A 17752-nucleotide genomic window follows, 5' to 3' on the forward strand; every position below is an offset into this window, starting at 1 on the left:
TTCAATCAGTCCTAGATTTCTGCCCAAAGACTTGCAGCTCTGATTTCAACAGATTCGGATCAGGCACTTTTGGGATATAAGTTCAAAACCAGGACTGGCCAACAGTCTCCAGCCTTTAACCCTTTCAGGACCAAGGGACATATTTGTCCCATAACTTTAAAATCCTATAAATTTTGATTGGGATAGTCTACAGTTCTAAATTTGATATGTACGGATTCCATATGATACTGCCTTTATGTAAACAAACTGGTTCCGACATTCATTCATTAGCGTCGTTGCTAGATTGACGAGAAGATTCACTTGCCACACTGTCCATAAGCCAGAAGTGTGATTTTTTTAAATAAAAATAATGATATTTCACAAAAAAAAATCAATTTTTTGGCATCTGCAAGCCCTTTTTACCATAAAAATGTCGTCAAAACCACAAAAATTGGCCTACGATCCTTATGGTCCTGAAAGGGTTAACTGGGTAATTTAGCATCTGAGTACAGGTGACCCACAGAACGTTAACCAAACTGGTGCGAGTCTGCTGCACCAGAAGGCAAGTGCAACCAGCTTATGAGCGAGTACCTACTGTCAAAAGATTTTTCTTGCCAGATTTAAGTTCAGCTTGAGGAACCTGAGACACGATCAAACAAATCATTGAGGAGTAAGGAGAAGAAAGAAAAGGAAGGCAGCTCATGCTGACTTTTTCAGGCAGGGGAAAACAAGGAAGGGGGGGAAGAAAAAGGTTAGCCTTGGCTTATCTTTGAACACAAGAGGAGGCGGAGAAAAATTAAAGTTAGCTAGCCCCTAAATACGGTGGGGTGGGAAGCAGAACAGAAAATTGTTTTCAATAAACACAGGGAGAAAAAGTGAGAAACTTTTAATTCCTCTTTTCTAGAAGAAAAGGAAACCTGAACTGTTGTCCCCCCACCCCCGGGAGAAGAGGGGGCACACAAAAGTCCTCAGCTTCCTCCAGAAAGATGCTCAGTTCGGTGAATAGACATCCAGGAACAGAAGTGGCCAAGAAGAGTGTAAGTCAGGGGTGTCCAACCTTTTGGCTCCCCTGGGTCGATTTGGCCGAAAAAAATATTTCTGGGGCCACCCAAACGCGCAAACACTGCAGCAAGACAGAGGAAGTAGCTGGTAAAGCAGTAAACCCCAGGGGCAGCAGAGGAAAACACTGCATCGCCCTTGACCGGGACCACACAAAATACTTCACTGGGCCGCCGTCGGACACCCCTGCTGTAAGTGCTCACCCAGGGGTTTCAAAGTCCCTCCTCCAGGGCCGCAATCCAGTCTTTGTTTTTCAGGATTTCCTCAATGAATATGCATGAGATCTTTTTGCATGCACTGCTTTTATTGTACGCTAATAGATCTCATGCATATTCACTGGGGAAATCCTGAAAACCCGACTGGATTCCTGCCCTGGAGGAGGGACTTTGAGACCTTTGCCAGCTCCCCTGACTGAAAGAAAGTCCACTGAAAGAATATATAGTTAAACATTGCTCGTTTGCTGTTAATTGATTTACTACATTTGCAAAACTACTCTTTGTTCTGTGGCCATGAAGATGCTGATTCTAAGCTACTGTTTGATTTCCGCTCCATGCGGAAATGTTTTTTAGTACATCTGAAAGGCCGCCTCGTCTTTAACTACAGCAGAGCCGCCTCCTTTCCCTCTTTACGCTCCTGCCTACGTTCTTCGGCGAGGTGAGGAATTGCGCCCACCTCCCTTAGCGGCGGTCGGCTCCAGCGAGCGGCTGCCGTGTTTTTTCGCAGCTTCCCCAGCCCCCTCGGCTCAGAGGCTGGTGCCGGACGCGGAGCTCCCGGGCGACGGACGGACAGCTCCGCAGCAGGTAGGACGGGACAGCGGCCTTATCCCTCCCCCCCCCCCCGCCCCCCCAGTCTCGCCGGTCCGAGGGGATCCTCTGCCGTTTGGTGGCGCGGCGGGGGAGCGCGTTAACCGTTTCGCTCCGGGGCTCGGCTCTCTGCAGCCTGAAGCTACAGCCTCCCCCCCTATTCCCTCCCCCCCCAAAAAAAAATATGGTGAGCATAAAGTAAGTTACGTTTTCTTATTAAAAAATATATATATCTATATTTTTCTGGCTGTTTAGCTGCCCGGGGAAGACAGCTGATATCCTTCCCCACCTTTCTTCCTGTACTTGAGACTTGGAAACGGGACAGAGGACGGGGAGCATTTCTTTGGCTTTGGGGGGGGGGGGGGGAGGTTTTCACGTGGGTCGGGCGCTGCTCTTTGGCTGAGGGGCTGCGCTCATCCCCTCCGTGCGGAGCTTCTCGCCATCCCCTGGGTCGGGGGCGCTTGTGCCGATTCTTTTTGGGAGCCCCGAAAGTTGACTGCGGGGTTCGCTTATAATAAACCCCCCCCCCCAAGTCGGTTGCCCTGATGTCGGGAAAGGTAAATGGCCCTTAAAGGTGAAGGAGAGTTTCAGGCCCTCGAGTACAGAAGACTTATTTCATGGGTATAATGCTGCACCAGCTATTACTTCAAATGGAATGAGATGGTTTGCAGGTTGCATTGATCTACCTTGTTGTAATGTTTAAGGGATGTTTACTGTTTTCATAGATTTTTCTGTGCCTATTATTACCCTGAGTAGCCTAAGGAGATATTTATTTTTGGAAAGGGCAATGTGTGGGTGCAAATAGCCTACTAGTGGAGGTGAAAAAGGGAAGGGGTAAAAGGCGGACCTTAAAAATCTGAGGTCCGTGCCACTTGTAGTTTCTGGCTCTGACAGACCTCGATGACAATATAGCGCTGACGGATCCTAATACTTTTCCCTCCCTGTGCTGAGACGGGCTAAATTGTCATCGAGGTCTGTCGGAGCCAGAAACTACAAGTGGCATGGACCTCAGATTTTTAAGGACGTACGGTTTTAGATACGCGAGGTACGTCGAGTCCGCCTTTTACCCCTTCCCCGGTGAAAAAGAACAGTGTCTGAATTAAAGAAAGTATGAGACAGACACAAGAGAATTTCTGAGGGAGAAATGATTGTAAGCTTAGTGGTTACTGTAGTATGGACGAGCAAACCCTACAGCAGGGGTGTCAAAGTCCCTCCTCGAGGGCCGCAATCCAGTCGGGTTTTCAGGATTTCCTCAATGAATATGCATGAGATCTATTATCATACAATGAAAGCAGTGCATGCAAATAGATCTCGTGCATATTCATTGGGGAAATCCTGAAAACCCGACTGGATTGCGGCCCTCGAGGGGGAACTTTGACACCCCTGCCTTACAGGCTCCATGTACTCTATGTTTGCTCAAATTATGAAGCGGCAGAATAGCATATTGTCTTGTAGAATTTTGTAATGCAGAATACATTGAACAGTGGTACCTTGGTTTACGAGCATGATCCGTTCCAGGAGCATGCTCGTAATCCAAAACGCTCGTATATCAAAGCAAAGTTCCCCATAGGATATAATGGAGGCTCGGGCAGTTTGTTGCTGCTGCTGCCGGCGGCCGACATAAACATAACAGAACTGGGGCTCTTTCCGCAGCCGAACCAACCTCGCTGGGGCCTTGCAGCTTTAACTTCTTTTTCGTTCGTTTTGTGCCTTGAGTGCCTACATTCATGCCGGCTTTCTCCTCCTCCTTGCCGCGGTGCTCGTTCAAAGCCGCGGGCAGTGGTTCCCACATGCCCCCCCCCCCAAGACCGACCCGGAAGCCCTCCCTGTGCTGCGGTGCCTACCTTCATGCTGGCTTTCTCCTCCTTCTTGCCGCAGTGCTCGTTGAAAGCCACGGACAGCGGTTCCCACGTGCCCCCGAGGCCGACCCGGAAGCCCTTCTTGTGCCCCGGTGCCTACCTTCATGCTGGCTTTCTCCTCCTTCTTGCCGCGGTGCTCGTTCAAAGCCACGGACAGCGGTTCCCACGTGCCCCCTGAGGCTGACCCGGAAGCCCTCCTTGTGTCGCGGTGCCTACCTTCATGCTGGCTTTCTCCTCCTTCTTGCCGCAGTGCTCGTTGAAAGCCACAGACAGCGGTTCCCACGTGCCCCCGAGGCCGACCCGGAAGCCCTTCTTGTGCCCCGGTGCCTACCTTCATGCTGGCTTTCTCCTCCTTCTTGCCGCGGTGCTCGTTCAAAGCCACGGACAGCGGTTCCCACCTGCCCCCCGTGGCCGACCTGGAAGCCCTCTCTCTGACGTCACAACGTCAGAGGGAACGTCTCCAGGCCGGCCGCAGGAGGCATGCAGGAGCTGCTGCCCGCGGCCCCGAGCGAACACAGCAAGGAGGAGGGAACCGGCAAGAAAGCAATCCTCCAGGGGCGGCAGAGGGAACAAAAGCATTGCCTTCGGGCGGGCCGCCCGGCGCAGCTGGTTGACCACCCTAAAAGGCAAAACTGAAGTGGAAGAGAATCGGAAAGAAAATCTGTAGTCGGTGTGCGTGCATTGCAAGGTATGGAGAGGGGGATGCGGGGTGTTTTACTTCGGGACACGCTCGTATAGCGAGTTAAGCTCGGTTTACGAGACACAGATTTTACAAATGTTTTGCTCGTCTTGCAAAACAACTCGTAAACCGCGGTACTCGTAAACCGAGGTTTGACTGTACTGTGTTCGGATACCATAATCCAGCAATCTCAGAGATGATAAACAACAAAGTTCTTAGGGCTCCTTTTTACGAAGGTGCGCTAGCAGTTTTAGCGTGCGCGCTTAGCACGCGCTACGTTGCCGTGCGCACAACCCACTAACGCCTCCATAGAGCTGGCGTTAGTATTTTCCGTGTAGTGTGGGGTTAGCGTGCGCGGCATTGTAGCGCGCGCTAAAAAACGCTAGCCCTTCGTAAAAGGAGCCCTTAGTTTTAGATACAAAACCTTGTAAAAGTCTTCATGAGTTTCACATTCTAAAAAAAGAAAACAAAAACAAAAACCAATCCAAAATGCGTAAAAATAGTTGACTGATCTACATATCTGCACACTTTCAACTTGGAAAAATTATAGAAATTATAAAAAAAAAAAAATACCCCCAGTATTAATTGCATAAATCTTTATACCCTTTATTATAGCAACCCCAAATTAGTTCTCTCACCAACATCATAAGTTATAAACAGGCAGTAAACCTCTACCCCGTCCTTCTGATCTACAAAATGCCTAATCCTAAAATAATTCTAAAACTCCCTATGAGGAATCCCAAACTCAGTTTGTAACTGCTCAAACCCCTTGAGGGTCCCAGAACGCACGAGCTGATAGATATAATCTATATTTATCCCAATTTAACAAAGTCACTGTACCCCCCCCCACTGCACTTAAGTTCAGAGTTAATGGGTGTCAACGACAATTTATCACACCCCAAAGCCCTATCCCAGATCTCACACTACAAAAATAGTAGAAGTATGGTAAATGGGTTAAGGATCTCGCATCTGGCTCTAAGGCCTAGATTCACTAAACTCACCGATCCAATCCGTAGCTGGGCGACTGATTTACTACGAGTCCTTATGCAAATGAACACGATCGGAGGCACGCCCCACACCGACCCCCATGGATCGCTGCAGAGCAATCTTGACGCATGCGCACACCATATTCTTTGTCTGTAGATGCGGTCCGCGCATGTGCTTGCTCTCTGCACAAGTGGGGGGGGGGAGGGGCTTTAATGGAACAGAACACGCTCGAGTCAGAGTAATATGGAACAGACCACGCTTTTAACCTGGTGGTTAAAACCGCGGGCTCGCACGGCAGGGACAAGGCGGCAGAGAGCAAGAGAGTCGGCAGGGACAGGGCGGCAGAGAGCAGGAGAGTCGGCAGAGCTTGCTTCCTTGTGCTTTTTGCACAAGGGAGATGAATGTTTTAATTTGTTGGTTTTATTTTTGTTTGATAACTTGGGATTTCAGAGCGGCAGGGAGCAGGATGGTCGACAAGGACGTGGGCGACTGGTCCTCAGCAGGCACTTCTTTTTGGATCAGCCAGCCCAATCGGTATTCCTTCTTCTGTTTAGTGAATCGCTGCATTTCTACTTTGCATTCCATTTCTCCTCATTTGCATGCGCAGATCGGATTGGGTGGGAGGTTGATTGGCCAGGAGGGTAGTGAATCGGGTTGGGAGTCGGAGAAGGCTCGCAAAGCTTAATGAATCTAGCCCTAAGAGCCTTATGGGCCTGCCTGTTTCCTACTAAAGATTGTTCAAGCGACACGTATCATTCTGACCCACAGTGCCAATCCCATATATGGTGGATTTGTGCAGCTTCATAATATACTCTAAGATCAAGAATTCCTATACCCCCTCCTTTTCTCCCCATAGAGCTCAGAACGGGTTACATGTCTTCACATTGTCTGCCCCTTGCTATCCAGAAGAAGCAATCCTGCCAGTGAGTCAGCTAAAAGTTTAGCTAAAATCTTAATATCTAAATTTAGAAGGGAAATTGGGCAATATGATCCACATAGTGCTCCGTCGTTGCCTGGTTTACAAGGGATAGTTATACCTGCAGTTTTCATGGAATCAGGGAGTTCTTCCCCCTCCCCCCACCAATGCACCCCATTAAATATCCATATCATCAGAGGTATCAGTTGCAGGGCAAAAGTCTTTTATAGAAGCCGAAGAAAACTCGTCCAACCCAGGCACTTTACCTAGAACATAAGAACATAAGAAATGCCTCCGCTGGGTCAGACCCGAGGTCCATCGCGCCCAGCAGTCCGCTCACGCGGCGGCCCAACAGGTCCAGGACCTGTGCAGTAAATTTCTATCTATATCCCTCTATCCCCTTTTCCAGCAGGAATTTGTCCAAACCTTTCTTAAACCCCAGTACTGTACTCTGCCCTATAACTTCCTCTGGAATTGCATTCCAGGTGTCCACCACACGTTGTGTAAAGAAGAACTTCCTAGCATTAGTTTTGAATTTGCCTCCTTTCAACTTTTCCGAATGCCCTCTTGTATTTTTATTTTCTGAAAGTTTGAAGAATCTGTCCCTCTCTACTCTCTCTATGCCCTTCATGATCTTGTAAGTCTCTATCATATCCCCTCTTAATCTTCTCTTTTCTAGGGAAAAGAGTCCCAGTTTTTCCAATCTCTCAGCATATGAAAGACTTTCCATCCCCTTAATCAATCGTGTTGCTCTCCTCTGAACTCTCTCGAGCAATGCCATATCCTTTTTAAGGTACGGTGACCAATACCTGTAGACAAGTGTTTAATGGTAAGCTAAGGCCCCACTTTTATGAAGCTGCGTTAGGTTTTTTATTGCTGGCTTTGGCGGTAAAAGCTCTGACGCTCATAGGAATTCTATGAGGGTCAGAGCTTTTACCGCCACAGCCAGCGATAAAAAGCCCTAAAGCGGCTTCATAAAAGGGGAGTTAAATTTCCTGAGAATTAATATCAACTTCCAGTTGATCACATAAAGGAGTAGGCACTTATGGCAGAGACGCTTCCCCCCAATAGTCGCCAATAGAATCCTCTGAAACCTTTGCTTTTTGACTATATATTTGTTTGGAAAACTAAACAAATTGCCTCTGAAGTAGAGAATGACATGGGGACAAATTTTACCCTGTCCCTGCGGGAATTCATTTTCCTGTCCCATCCCGGCCAGTACTTTTCCTGTCCCTGCCCCGTTCCCGCAAGCTCTGTCCTAATCTGCACAAGCCTCAAACACTTTAAAATCATAAGTAGCAACATTCTAGAGCTTAAGACTGTGATGTCATAATGCCTCATTCCACCAATGCCTAAGCTCTGTCCTCATCTGCACAAGCCTCAAACACTTTAAAATCATAAGTGTTCGAGGCTTGTGTAGTTAAGGCTGAGCTTACAGGAATGGGGCAGGGACAGCAACAAAACCTGCGGGAACGGGATGGGGAAAAATTTGTCCCCATGTCATTCTCTACTCTGAATGTCTGCTTGCTTATAGAGAAATACTCCCCACTTCTAATACAGAGAATAACCATTTCTTTCTGCCTCTGATGCAGCCTCCTCACAAGCAGCCTTCCAGGCTTATTACTAAATTCAAAATGCATTTGATGGGCTATTTCAGCTTATGAGCAAGATCATCTAAACAGAGCTGAGGTAGTTCTGCTCATTTTTTGTGTAAATCTGATGCATGTTACCAGAATAGCTCAATTTGTGCTGACTCTCTAGAACAATGCCTTGCAAACTTTGCCAAGCCGCGGCACACTAAACGTAGTGGTCGTGGCTCGAGGCATCTGGAAGTGCGTGGATGCCAACGTGATGATGTCGTGTGCATGCATGGTATCATCACGTCTACATCTGCGCAAGCGTGAAGGCCATCTAGACGGGCCCTGAGCCATCAGTAGGGGGAGCCGGAAGGGAAGACGCGGGGAGAGAAGGAGAGGCGCTGGCGCTGGCTGATTGCCTACAGGATGCACCTATCGCCGCAAGAGGTATGTCCTGTAGGCAGTCAGCTGGAACCGGTGCCTCTCCTCCTCCCCACCGTCTCGCAGCACACCTGAAATATCAAGAGGCACATTAATTATAGCCCCGCTAGTGCTGCAAGTACAGGAAGGGAAGGGCCAGGTGTGTGCAGCCGATTGCATGCCGCTGGCTCACAAGCCTTCCCTCCGATGTCAATTCTGATGTCGGAGAAAAGGTCCAGGCCAGCCAATTGTTTCTTGGCTAACACGGACCTTCTGTCTGATGTCATAATTGATGTTGGGGGGGGAAGTGCCCTTCCCTTCCTGTACTTGCTGCACCAGCGGGGCTGTAATTTAAGGAAGTGGGTGGGCGGCAGAGGTGGGGGGAGGAATTGGCAGTGGGTCGGCTTGAGGGTCGGCAGGCTTTGGCGTGGCTTCGGGGAGGGTGAGAGATAATTAAATGGAATGGGTGGGTGGTGGGTGGGTTTGGGGGACAGGCTTTGGTGTGGCTTCGAGGGAGGGTAGGAGGGAATAGAAAGGGATAATTGTTGTGCCTGAGGAAAGAAAGAAAAAAAGAAAGGATGCATAGTCAGAAGAAGTGCAACCAGAGACTCGTGAAATCACCAGGCAACATAGCTAGGAAAAATGATTTTATTTTCAATTTAGTGATCAAAATGTGTCAGTTTCGAGAATTTATATCTGCTGTCTATATTTTGCACTATTTTTTCTGGGTTTCTATAGTTGTATATTTTAAAGTCATCTGACTTGACATCTTTGAAACCTCCCCAATATAAATTATAATTAACATTTTCTCTGCATACAGTGTGCTTTGTGTTTTGTTTTGTTTTTTTTTAAATTTTGTGGTTACCATTATGTATTAATAAGATTATATTGTGTGTATATGAAAAATGGATGGAAGAAATTACATTACAATTAGTATTATTATTATTATGGGGGTGGAATCAGGGGCGGAGTTTGGGTGGGTTTGGGGCGGAGTTTGGGCAGGGGTACTCGGTTGGTGTTTGTTAGGCTTAGGGGGTACTTGGCTTGAAAAGGTTGATAAACACTGCTCTAGAAACACAATGAATGATCCAAACAAAACCTTCTTGGCTAACAATTGCTTCCATTTGTAAGCCTCCCATCTAATAAAAACTCCCCAGATGACAGCCTTCAAGCCCTTCTGCACCATTATTTATTTATTTAATTTGTTTTCTATCCTTTTGTCCCCAAAGAGCTCATAATGAGTTACAGGTTAAACATATATAATATGCAGTAAACAGGTAATGATTTGCATTGGATTTGCCATAATTTCAGTTTACAATACAAGTTTTTATCCTAACTTGATGCCTACTTAGGGGTTTAATACTAATATACAATTTACAGGTTATAATTTGCCTTAGTTACAGTGCAAGATTTTTCAATACAAGTTTTCCTTACGTGACACATACCAGGATCTGGTACCAATATACTGTACATTTCTTTGTAATCCTTCGATCAAGGGCAGTGGAGTTAGGTGAAGAGTTATGTTTTTATTGCTTTCTTAAAGTTGAAGAGTCCTTCAAGGGATCTGATCTGTGGGGGTAGTCGATTCCAGTGGCTTGGTATAAAGTGTGAGTAGGAACGTTGTTTGGTTTGCAGTTGAAGGGCACGACCAGGGGGTGTTTTGAGACATATTTCATCCTGGGAGCAGAGGGACCTGTTCAGCACGTACGGAAGAAGCTTAGCCTTCATGTAGACCGGCAGATTTCCTGCACCACATCCTTAAAGGCATCTTTTCTTCCCGGACCCTGCAGATTCTTAAATTGCACCTCCATGTGCGATTTTCAACATCCTCTAATTTCTCTCAAATTTCCAGTTCTGCTTTCTGCACTACACTTAACTTTAGCTAATTATCATCCACAGAGTTCTTCACCCATTCCATGCCGGATTCCAGGTCCTCTTGCCATTTGCCAAAGTCGGTGATTTCTTGTTTAGTCAGCAACTGCACTTCAAATACCCCTCTCTTTGAGATTTCATAGTTGAAAACGTGCAGGAAAATCGAGTGCTGACAATATGGAGCAGACAATCGTGCGCAGGACATCAGCGCACCGGACTTAAACTTAATTTTAAAGTTCTCCGAGTAGGGGTTTGGGGAGGGAACCCCCGCAGTTAAGTTAGTACTGTTTGCGCTGCCGTTGGGTGGTGGTGTTGGGGGGGAATCCCCCATTATAGAGGGCAGAGGTGTTTTTCCCTTTTTTTAGGGAAAAACGTCAATTTCCACCCCCCTTGGAGCACTTTAAAATTAAGTTTAAGTCTGGCGCTGATGTCCTGCTCACGATTGTCTGCTCCGTATTGTCGGCGCTCGATTGTCTCACGTGCTTTTGTCCCATCACCCTCTTTGAGTGCACTTCCTCTCGCGGAGCTTCCCATACAGTGAGCAGCTCACTATAAAGTATGGAGGAATGCTCTGTTACCTGTCCACCAGTGTTTGGTCCAGCCTGAGCCTCACCATCAATGGTTCCCACTACAGATGTAATCTTGGTGTTGCTGCCTGGGCTACTAGGCTTTGTCACTCCGGTGGTTACTTTACTACCAGTAAATTTGACTTAATTTCTTTCAAATAGAATCCATGTAGCTCCTTTGTGGGCTTCGCAAAAGACACCCCCCTACTTCTTTTGAAGCGAGCCCTACAATATTGTATTTACCCCTTCCCTCCCTTTATTTTTATTTTCAATCTCAATGTATTTATTAACTAACCAAGTTCCTCCTCCCTTTTTGTTCCTGTATGTCAGTCTGTCATGCACTCCTCTTTTTATTAATTTTTTATTTTTCATTTTTTTAAGATATATTTTATTGTAAACAGTTTAGGTACCTGTTTGATAAATGGCATATCAAATAAAGACACTTGGAAAACTCTCCTACAGAACTTCACCCCAGAGTGACCACCCACTCTAGTGATGTCACTTCTTCCAGAACTATCTTATTAATGATGTATAGACTTTTCCTACTGGAATTTGTCCAGACCTTTTTTTTTTTTAAACTCTGCTATGCTAACTGCTTTTACCACTTATGCACAGAGTAGAAAAGTCCTATTTGTTTAAAATGTGCTACTTTGCAACTCCATGATGTATATATGCCCTAGTCTTTGTACTCTTTTGAAAGAGTAAACAATCAATTCATGTTTATCTGTTCCATTGCACTCAGGATTTTATAGTCCATTGTCATATCTCCTCTCAACAGCCTTTCTCCTAGCTGCAGAGCCCTAACCTCTTTAGCCTTTCCTCATAGCAGAATCGTTCCATTCCCTTTATCACTTTGGCCACCCTTCTCTGTACCTTTTCTAATTCCAATATATCTTTCTTTGTGTTCCTTTCTTTTTATCTATCTGCCTGCATACATTGTTCTGTACAATTACCCTCACTTTCTCATGTTTTGCTCAGTAGTAATCCAACCCAAATTATAGATATATATATTTTTTAAAACAGCCTTTCAAAACTGTCCTGACATTTTAAAATGTGAATCTGTCTGATTGCTCTCAACCTCTTTGGGGCACTGGAGAATTGAAACATTCAGGCAGGTCAGAACTGCTTGCAGTCTTATTACGTCTCAGACGAATTGGAATGATTGAGTGTTCAGCAAAAATTAAAGGCATGAAACAAGCATACCAATACAAGCCTAAGCTGGGGGTGTATATGTCCTCTTAGGAACTTCATGTTTTTTATAAGACTCTATGAGCAGATATTGATCTTGGAACTTGCTGTGGACGTTTCACCTTTTGCCGGGAGCATACAGTTCTTAATGGCACTTGGTCAAGAGAAATCTTAAATGTTTTCATGCTGTGGACAGATGATACTCTGCTAAATAGTGTCACTGAAGTTGAGGATCTACCTGATGCTTTTGGTAAGACAGCATTTGCTTTCTTGTTTCCTTTGGCAGTGGTAAGAGCTGTGATGAATTATAAAAATTATGTGGAGGACAAGATGAAAATAATCCCTGCTATTAAAAACCAGATGTTTTGTGTGTGTGTGTATTTTTAGAGGTTTTAAACTCCTAGAGAGTTCTTTGTTACAAATAGATCTGTGCATAATTTTTCTGTAGGTTGCGCTTTCAGAGTGCCCCGATTTTTAGATTTTTCTTTCTCTTACAATATTTGCATTCATTTCGACTGCCTTTGGAAACTTATTGCAGACTTGGATTTTCCGAAAACCTGGGTCAGTGTTAGATTTCCTTGTTGTCTGGGGAAAGCCAGGTAAGCTAATATAGATCCCGAGACCAGGCAATAGCATTCAGTTGCTTAGCAACCATTCACCGTTGTGAAAGCTGAGCAGGAGTGATTTCATCCACACTCTTCAAAATTAGGAAATCTCACAACATACCTGAGCAGAGCACATAACCATGAGAGACAATACTGTTTATGATCCTAGAAATACAACTCTGACTAGTTCATAATGATATCTGTCAGGATTCCTAATTCCCATCCACCATGAAAGAAATGAACTGATTGATGGGGTTCAAAATAGCAGCACAGCTCTGGTTAGCATTTCTGTTCTGTAGCATGCTGCGTGCGGTTCTTGGTGCATCCTTCTTCCTGTATCTATTTTAAATGGCAAAATTAGCAACGAAAGGGCTAAAATTAGATTTTTTAAAAAAATCAATATATCGGCAGAAAATGTCTTTACAGAGTACAAGGAATGAGTAGGAAGAGCGCCAATGATCACAAGAGCGCCAAAACAGTGTCCTTCTTCATTGACGGCGACCAGTGCTGGACGCAGTACTCCAGGTGAGGGCGCACCAGGGCCCGGTACAGCGGCATGATAATCTTCTCCGATCTGTTTGTGATCCCCTTCTTTATCATTCCTAGCATTCTGTTCACCCTTTTCGCTGCCATACGCATTGCACAGACGGCTTCATCAGCTTGTCGATCAGAACTCCCAAGTCTCTTTCCTGGGAGGTCTCTCCAAGTACCGCCCCGGACTTAATTCAAAATGCTTTTCCTCAAACCATACCATTTACTAGGCTCTCTCTAGTCTCTAGTTTTAAAGAGCAGTTCTCACCTTGTGGTTTTCTACAGTAAGCTCACAGCTTGTGGCTTTAAACAGTTCCCTGCAGTTAACTTTATGTTCACTGTAGAAATGAACTTTTCTGACCACATTTTCCAGACAATGACATGTCCACAATAGGATTCTATCCTTTAGCTTATATGCCTGTTCCTTGCACAGCTCGAGCCACGATGCTTATTCTGATTAAGAGATTACTTCTCCTATGCCCCCTGGCCAGCAACATCCATCCTTCTACAGCTGCCTGGCAACACTCATTTCCGGAAAACTATTACAACCTGTTTCTCTGTTAAACCATCACATAAATGCTTCTTCATGGCTTCTAGTTTGAACACGCAGACACTATATCAGTGGTTCCCCAACCCGGTCCTAGAGGCACCTCACCAGTCAGGTTTTCAGGATATCCACAATGAATATTCATGAGAGAAATTTGTACACACTGCACCGCAAATCTCTCTCATGAATATTCATTGTGAATTTGCAAGATATTACTGATATTCTAGAAGATTTCCCTCTCTCAAGTTAAAGAATGGGTTACATGTATAGTGAATTTTGTTTTTGAACAAGATTTGAGTTCTGTCATGAGAATATACTTTAAAAATGGTGTCTCTCCTTACTATGATTTGCCTATATCCGGATTTGCCAAAATCTACACAGGAGAGAAGACGATAATTTGTGGTAATGAGAAAGGAAACGAAAAAATTAGGAGCTACTTATTTACTTGCATACCCATGTAAATGTGTGATTAAATATTTGGGCTTAAGATATATGTTTTTCCATCCAGAACATCTGAGGGCCTTTTTAGATCTCAAGAAGATAACAGTTGACACTGAATGAAGAGGAAATATTAGTATAGGCTGAGGTTATCCATCTAAGCTTTTTTCTTTTTCATGATTTACTTGTACAATATCTGATTCTCCCAAAACTTTTTTTGTCCTCTTCCATTTCAATTTTGTTGTGGTCTGAGGAAGTGTTTATTCTTTATAGTTTACTGTTTACCTCTGCATTATCTATATAAAAGTTGTATTGAGTCGGACACTGTGTTTCTTTAACAAGTGGAATAACTTGTGATTATTTGTTAAATACAATATCCTCTATAATAAAACCCTAAGCGCACATGCACACTTATGATGCCGTGATCCCTGCCGCCGTGATGTGTGCTTCCATGCTGCACATGCGCACTGCCTGCCTTCTGCCCCGATCTCCGATGCCAGCTGACTTCCTGCGCTGCCGCTGCTGGGACGCCTCTTCTCACCCCCAGACCAGCAAACGCAGCAGCTGCAGTTTCATCTTGCAGCCGCGGGGCATTTGCTATGTGGGCCGGCCTAGCAAAAGCTCCAAGGCTGCCCGGGCTAGCGGATGCTGGACAGGGGGAGCAGGGAAAAGAGAAGGGGTACTACTGGACAGGGGGAGCAGGGAAAGGGTGGTGGTGGACAGCCAAGGAAAGAAAGAGACAGACAGCGGCCAAGGAGAGAGAGAGAGAGAAAGACAGACAGACAGAAAGCGGCCAAGGAGAGAGAGAGAGAGAGAGAGAGAGAAAGAAAGAAAGACAGACAAAGGCCAAGGGGAGAGAGAGAGAGAGAAAGAAACAAGCGGCCAAAGAAAGAAAGAGAGAGAGAGAGAAAGAAAGACAGACAGACAACGGTCAAGGAGAGAGAGAGACAGAAAGAAAGACAGACACACACATCTATTCTAGCACCCGTTAATGTAACGGGCTTAAAGACTAGTATAAAAATAAAGATTAAAAAAAAAAAAGAATATTCATTGTGGATATCCTGAAAACTTGACTGGCTGGGGGTGCTTCATGACTAGGTTTGGAAACCAGTGCACTATACACATCCCTCCCAATTATATATATATATATATATATATATATATATATCAATCAAAATTGCATGCACAGATTTGGGGGGGGGGGGGGAGAGGAGAGGGAACACCAAATTGAATGAGCCACTTAGTGCCAATAATTGAGTGCTAATAATCAATTATTGGAACTAATAGGCAACAATTTGAATTTATGCATTTTATCTTCCTAGTCAGGGTTCTATAAAGATGTGTAAATTTCTCTGTGTGGATCTGGAAAGGGGGTGTGGCCATGGGAGGAGCATGAGCAGGTCAGGGTATTTCTAGAATTTGTATGCAGTATTTTAGAATATGATAGATGCACGCCTAATTTAGGGCTCCTTTCACAAAGCCACGTTAGGCTTTTTTATTGCTGGCCACAGTGGTATTAGCTCCGCCACTCATAGAATTCCTAGTGTCGATGCTAATACTGCTGGCGGCACTAAATAAAATCTAATGCAGCTTTGTAAAAGGGGGGGGGGGGTTTAGGTACAAGGATGTATACCTGATTTTACTTGGTGTAAATCTTTGCATCCAAAATTGGGCAAGGATCCCGGAACTAAGCATTATTCTATAAATGATGCCTAATTCGGAGCACTGTTTTTATAGAATAGCGCTTAGCACTCATATTTTTTCGATGCTCAAATTTGGATGCCATTGATTGCTTGTGGCCAGCCCCGGCAGGGCCTTTCCTCTGTTGCATCGGAAGTGACACGGCACAGGAAAGGCCCTTCCAGGGCTGGCTGCAAGCAGCCTGTTTACAGCACTGCTTCTGCTGACCGGCTGCTGCTGCTACTTTGGGAGAGCCACAGGTAAGAAATACTGACTGTGCAGAGTGAGGGGGGGGGAGGGGTGAGGGGGTTCCATTGAAAGGCCAGGCCCAATGGGGGAGGTAGACCAAAAGTGTGTGTGATGGGGAGGAAGGGACATGGATGCTGGACCTTCAGGGTAAAGGGGAGGGGAGATGGGTGGATGCTGGACCCATAAGTGTGTAGGGGGTGTGAAAAAGTGATCCTGACCAGAAAGGAGGGTGGGGAGGGAACAATAGATGCTAGACCTACAAGTGGGGGTAGGGGGATGATAGAGGAGGAAAGAGTGGCTCAAACCAGAAAGGTATGGTATGGGGTATAGTATTACAGTAGTTAGTCCTATTTTTAATAGTAACTCTCAAGCAACCAGAAACTACATTTATCTGGCATCTACCAATCCCCATGGGTGTTGGATAACTGAGAGTCTACTGTAATAAACACAACAGTAAATATATTCAAATACCAATATGCCTTATGGCATAGTAGTTATTTAAAATGTCAACACAATATACATTAAAACATCTTAAGAGATAGCATAGAGTATAAGCAGAGATGGAACATATAGACAGATAAGATAGAGTAACAGGAGTTAGATATATGGGTGACCAACATAAGGAAAAATTGCACATGAAGTCAGAAAATGTGTGGGAAGATGATTTCAACAACAATAAGAGTGGTGTTAGTCCTTGTGTGTATGACTACCTAGTTGATGATTTCATCTGCTTCCTAAACTAGAGGAGCAATCCCAGTCACTCTAGCTCAGGGATGTCCAATGTCGGTCCTCGAGGGCCGCAGTCCAGTCGGATTTTCAGGATTTCCCCAATGAATATACATGAGGTCTATTTGCATGCACTGCTTTCATTGTATGCTAATAGATCTCATGCATATTCATTGGGGAAATCCTGAAAACCCGACTGGATTGCGGCCCTCGAGAACCGACATTGGACACCCCTGCTCTAGCTGGTTCCTATCTCAAAATGACTGCTATGATCTCCACTGGCATGCTAGAGATTGTGGCAGCCATTTTGACAGTGGAGAGGACATGGCCAGGAGCAACTAAGGGTCTTTCCTGCTCCAACTAGCTACTAGACCACCAGGGGATAGCTTTTGTATGATTCACTGGATCTCTTGCAAATCTTTCAAAACAGATAAGATCTGAAAAACGTTTGTGCCTCTGAGGTGATGAATTCATTTTTATTAGAATATTTTTTTCAGCTGCTAGTTGGGGTGCATTAAGCCCTATGTTTTTTTAAGTCTATCTGTGAAATGTTTGGTAGGAAATTTATAGAGATCAGTGTCTGTACATGTTTTGAGTGTTCATAATTTTTCAGGATTAAACATTCAAGCTCTTCAGATGGAAAGTTTCTCTTTGTAAGTGTATTAGCACAGTTATGCCACACTGCTGGTGTGAAAAAGTAATTAAAGGAATGTAAATAATCTCCAAGATTCTCATTTCCCAGGAAACTAATTTCATATCTTGTCCTCAATGTGAATTAGATGCTTAAAAATAATTCTCAGCTCAATCAACATGCAGACATACTGTGTTCCTAAAGTATGCTTCTGAGCTATTAAAATGTTATAGCACACAAACTGATTAGGAAGTTATTTTCCATGAGATTTTTAAAAGGTATTTCCTCTTTATCCCTGCCAGTCCATTCCAGATATGTGGGTTATGGTCTGGAGATAGAGTAAGCCTATTGCTTTCCTGTGTAGTCAGGTCCTAACGCTGCACTGATCTCCATCTCCAGCAGGGAGACATTTGGATTGGTGCAAAAGGATCATTGAGGCT

At 44.9% G+C, this 17752-nt stretch overlaps 1 protein-coding gene across 7 annotated transcripts in view; it reads left to right on the top strand.

The window, feature by feature from the left end:
• The first annotated feature begins 1483 nt into the window (after positions 1 to 1483).
• ENOX1 (ecto-NOX disulfide-thiol exchanger 1) overlaps positions 1484 to 17752 on the top strand; it is a 628466-nt gene continuing 612197 nt past the window's right edge. For 3 of the 7 annotated variants that reach the window (XM_033948798.1, XM_033948801.1, XM_033948797.1), the window contains exon 1: positions 1531 to 1838. The gene's annotated coding sequence lies outside the window, so the exon portion shown is untranslated. Of the gene's footprint in view, positions 1839 to 17752 lie in introns of all 7 variants that reach the window. The other 4 variants (XR_004539889.1, XM_033948806.1, XM_033948804.1 and 1 more) reach the window with 4 other exon arrangements.

The sequence above is a fragment of the Geotrypetes seraphini genome, chromosome 6 (assembly GCF_902459505.1).
Source record: "Geotrypetes seraphini chromosome 6, aGeoSer1.1, whole genome shotgun sequence".
Taxonomy (NCBI): Eukaryota; Metazoa; Chordata; class Amphibia; order Gymnophiona; family Dermophiidae; genus Geotrypetes; species Geotrypetes seraphini.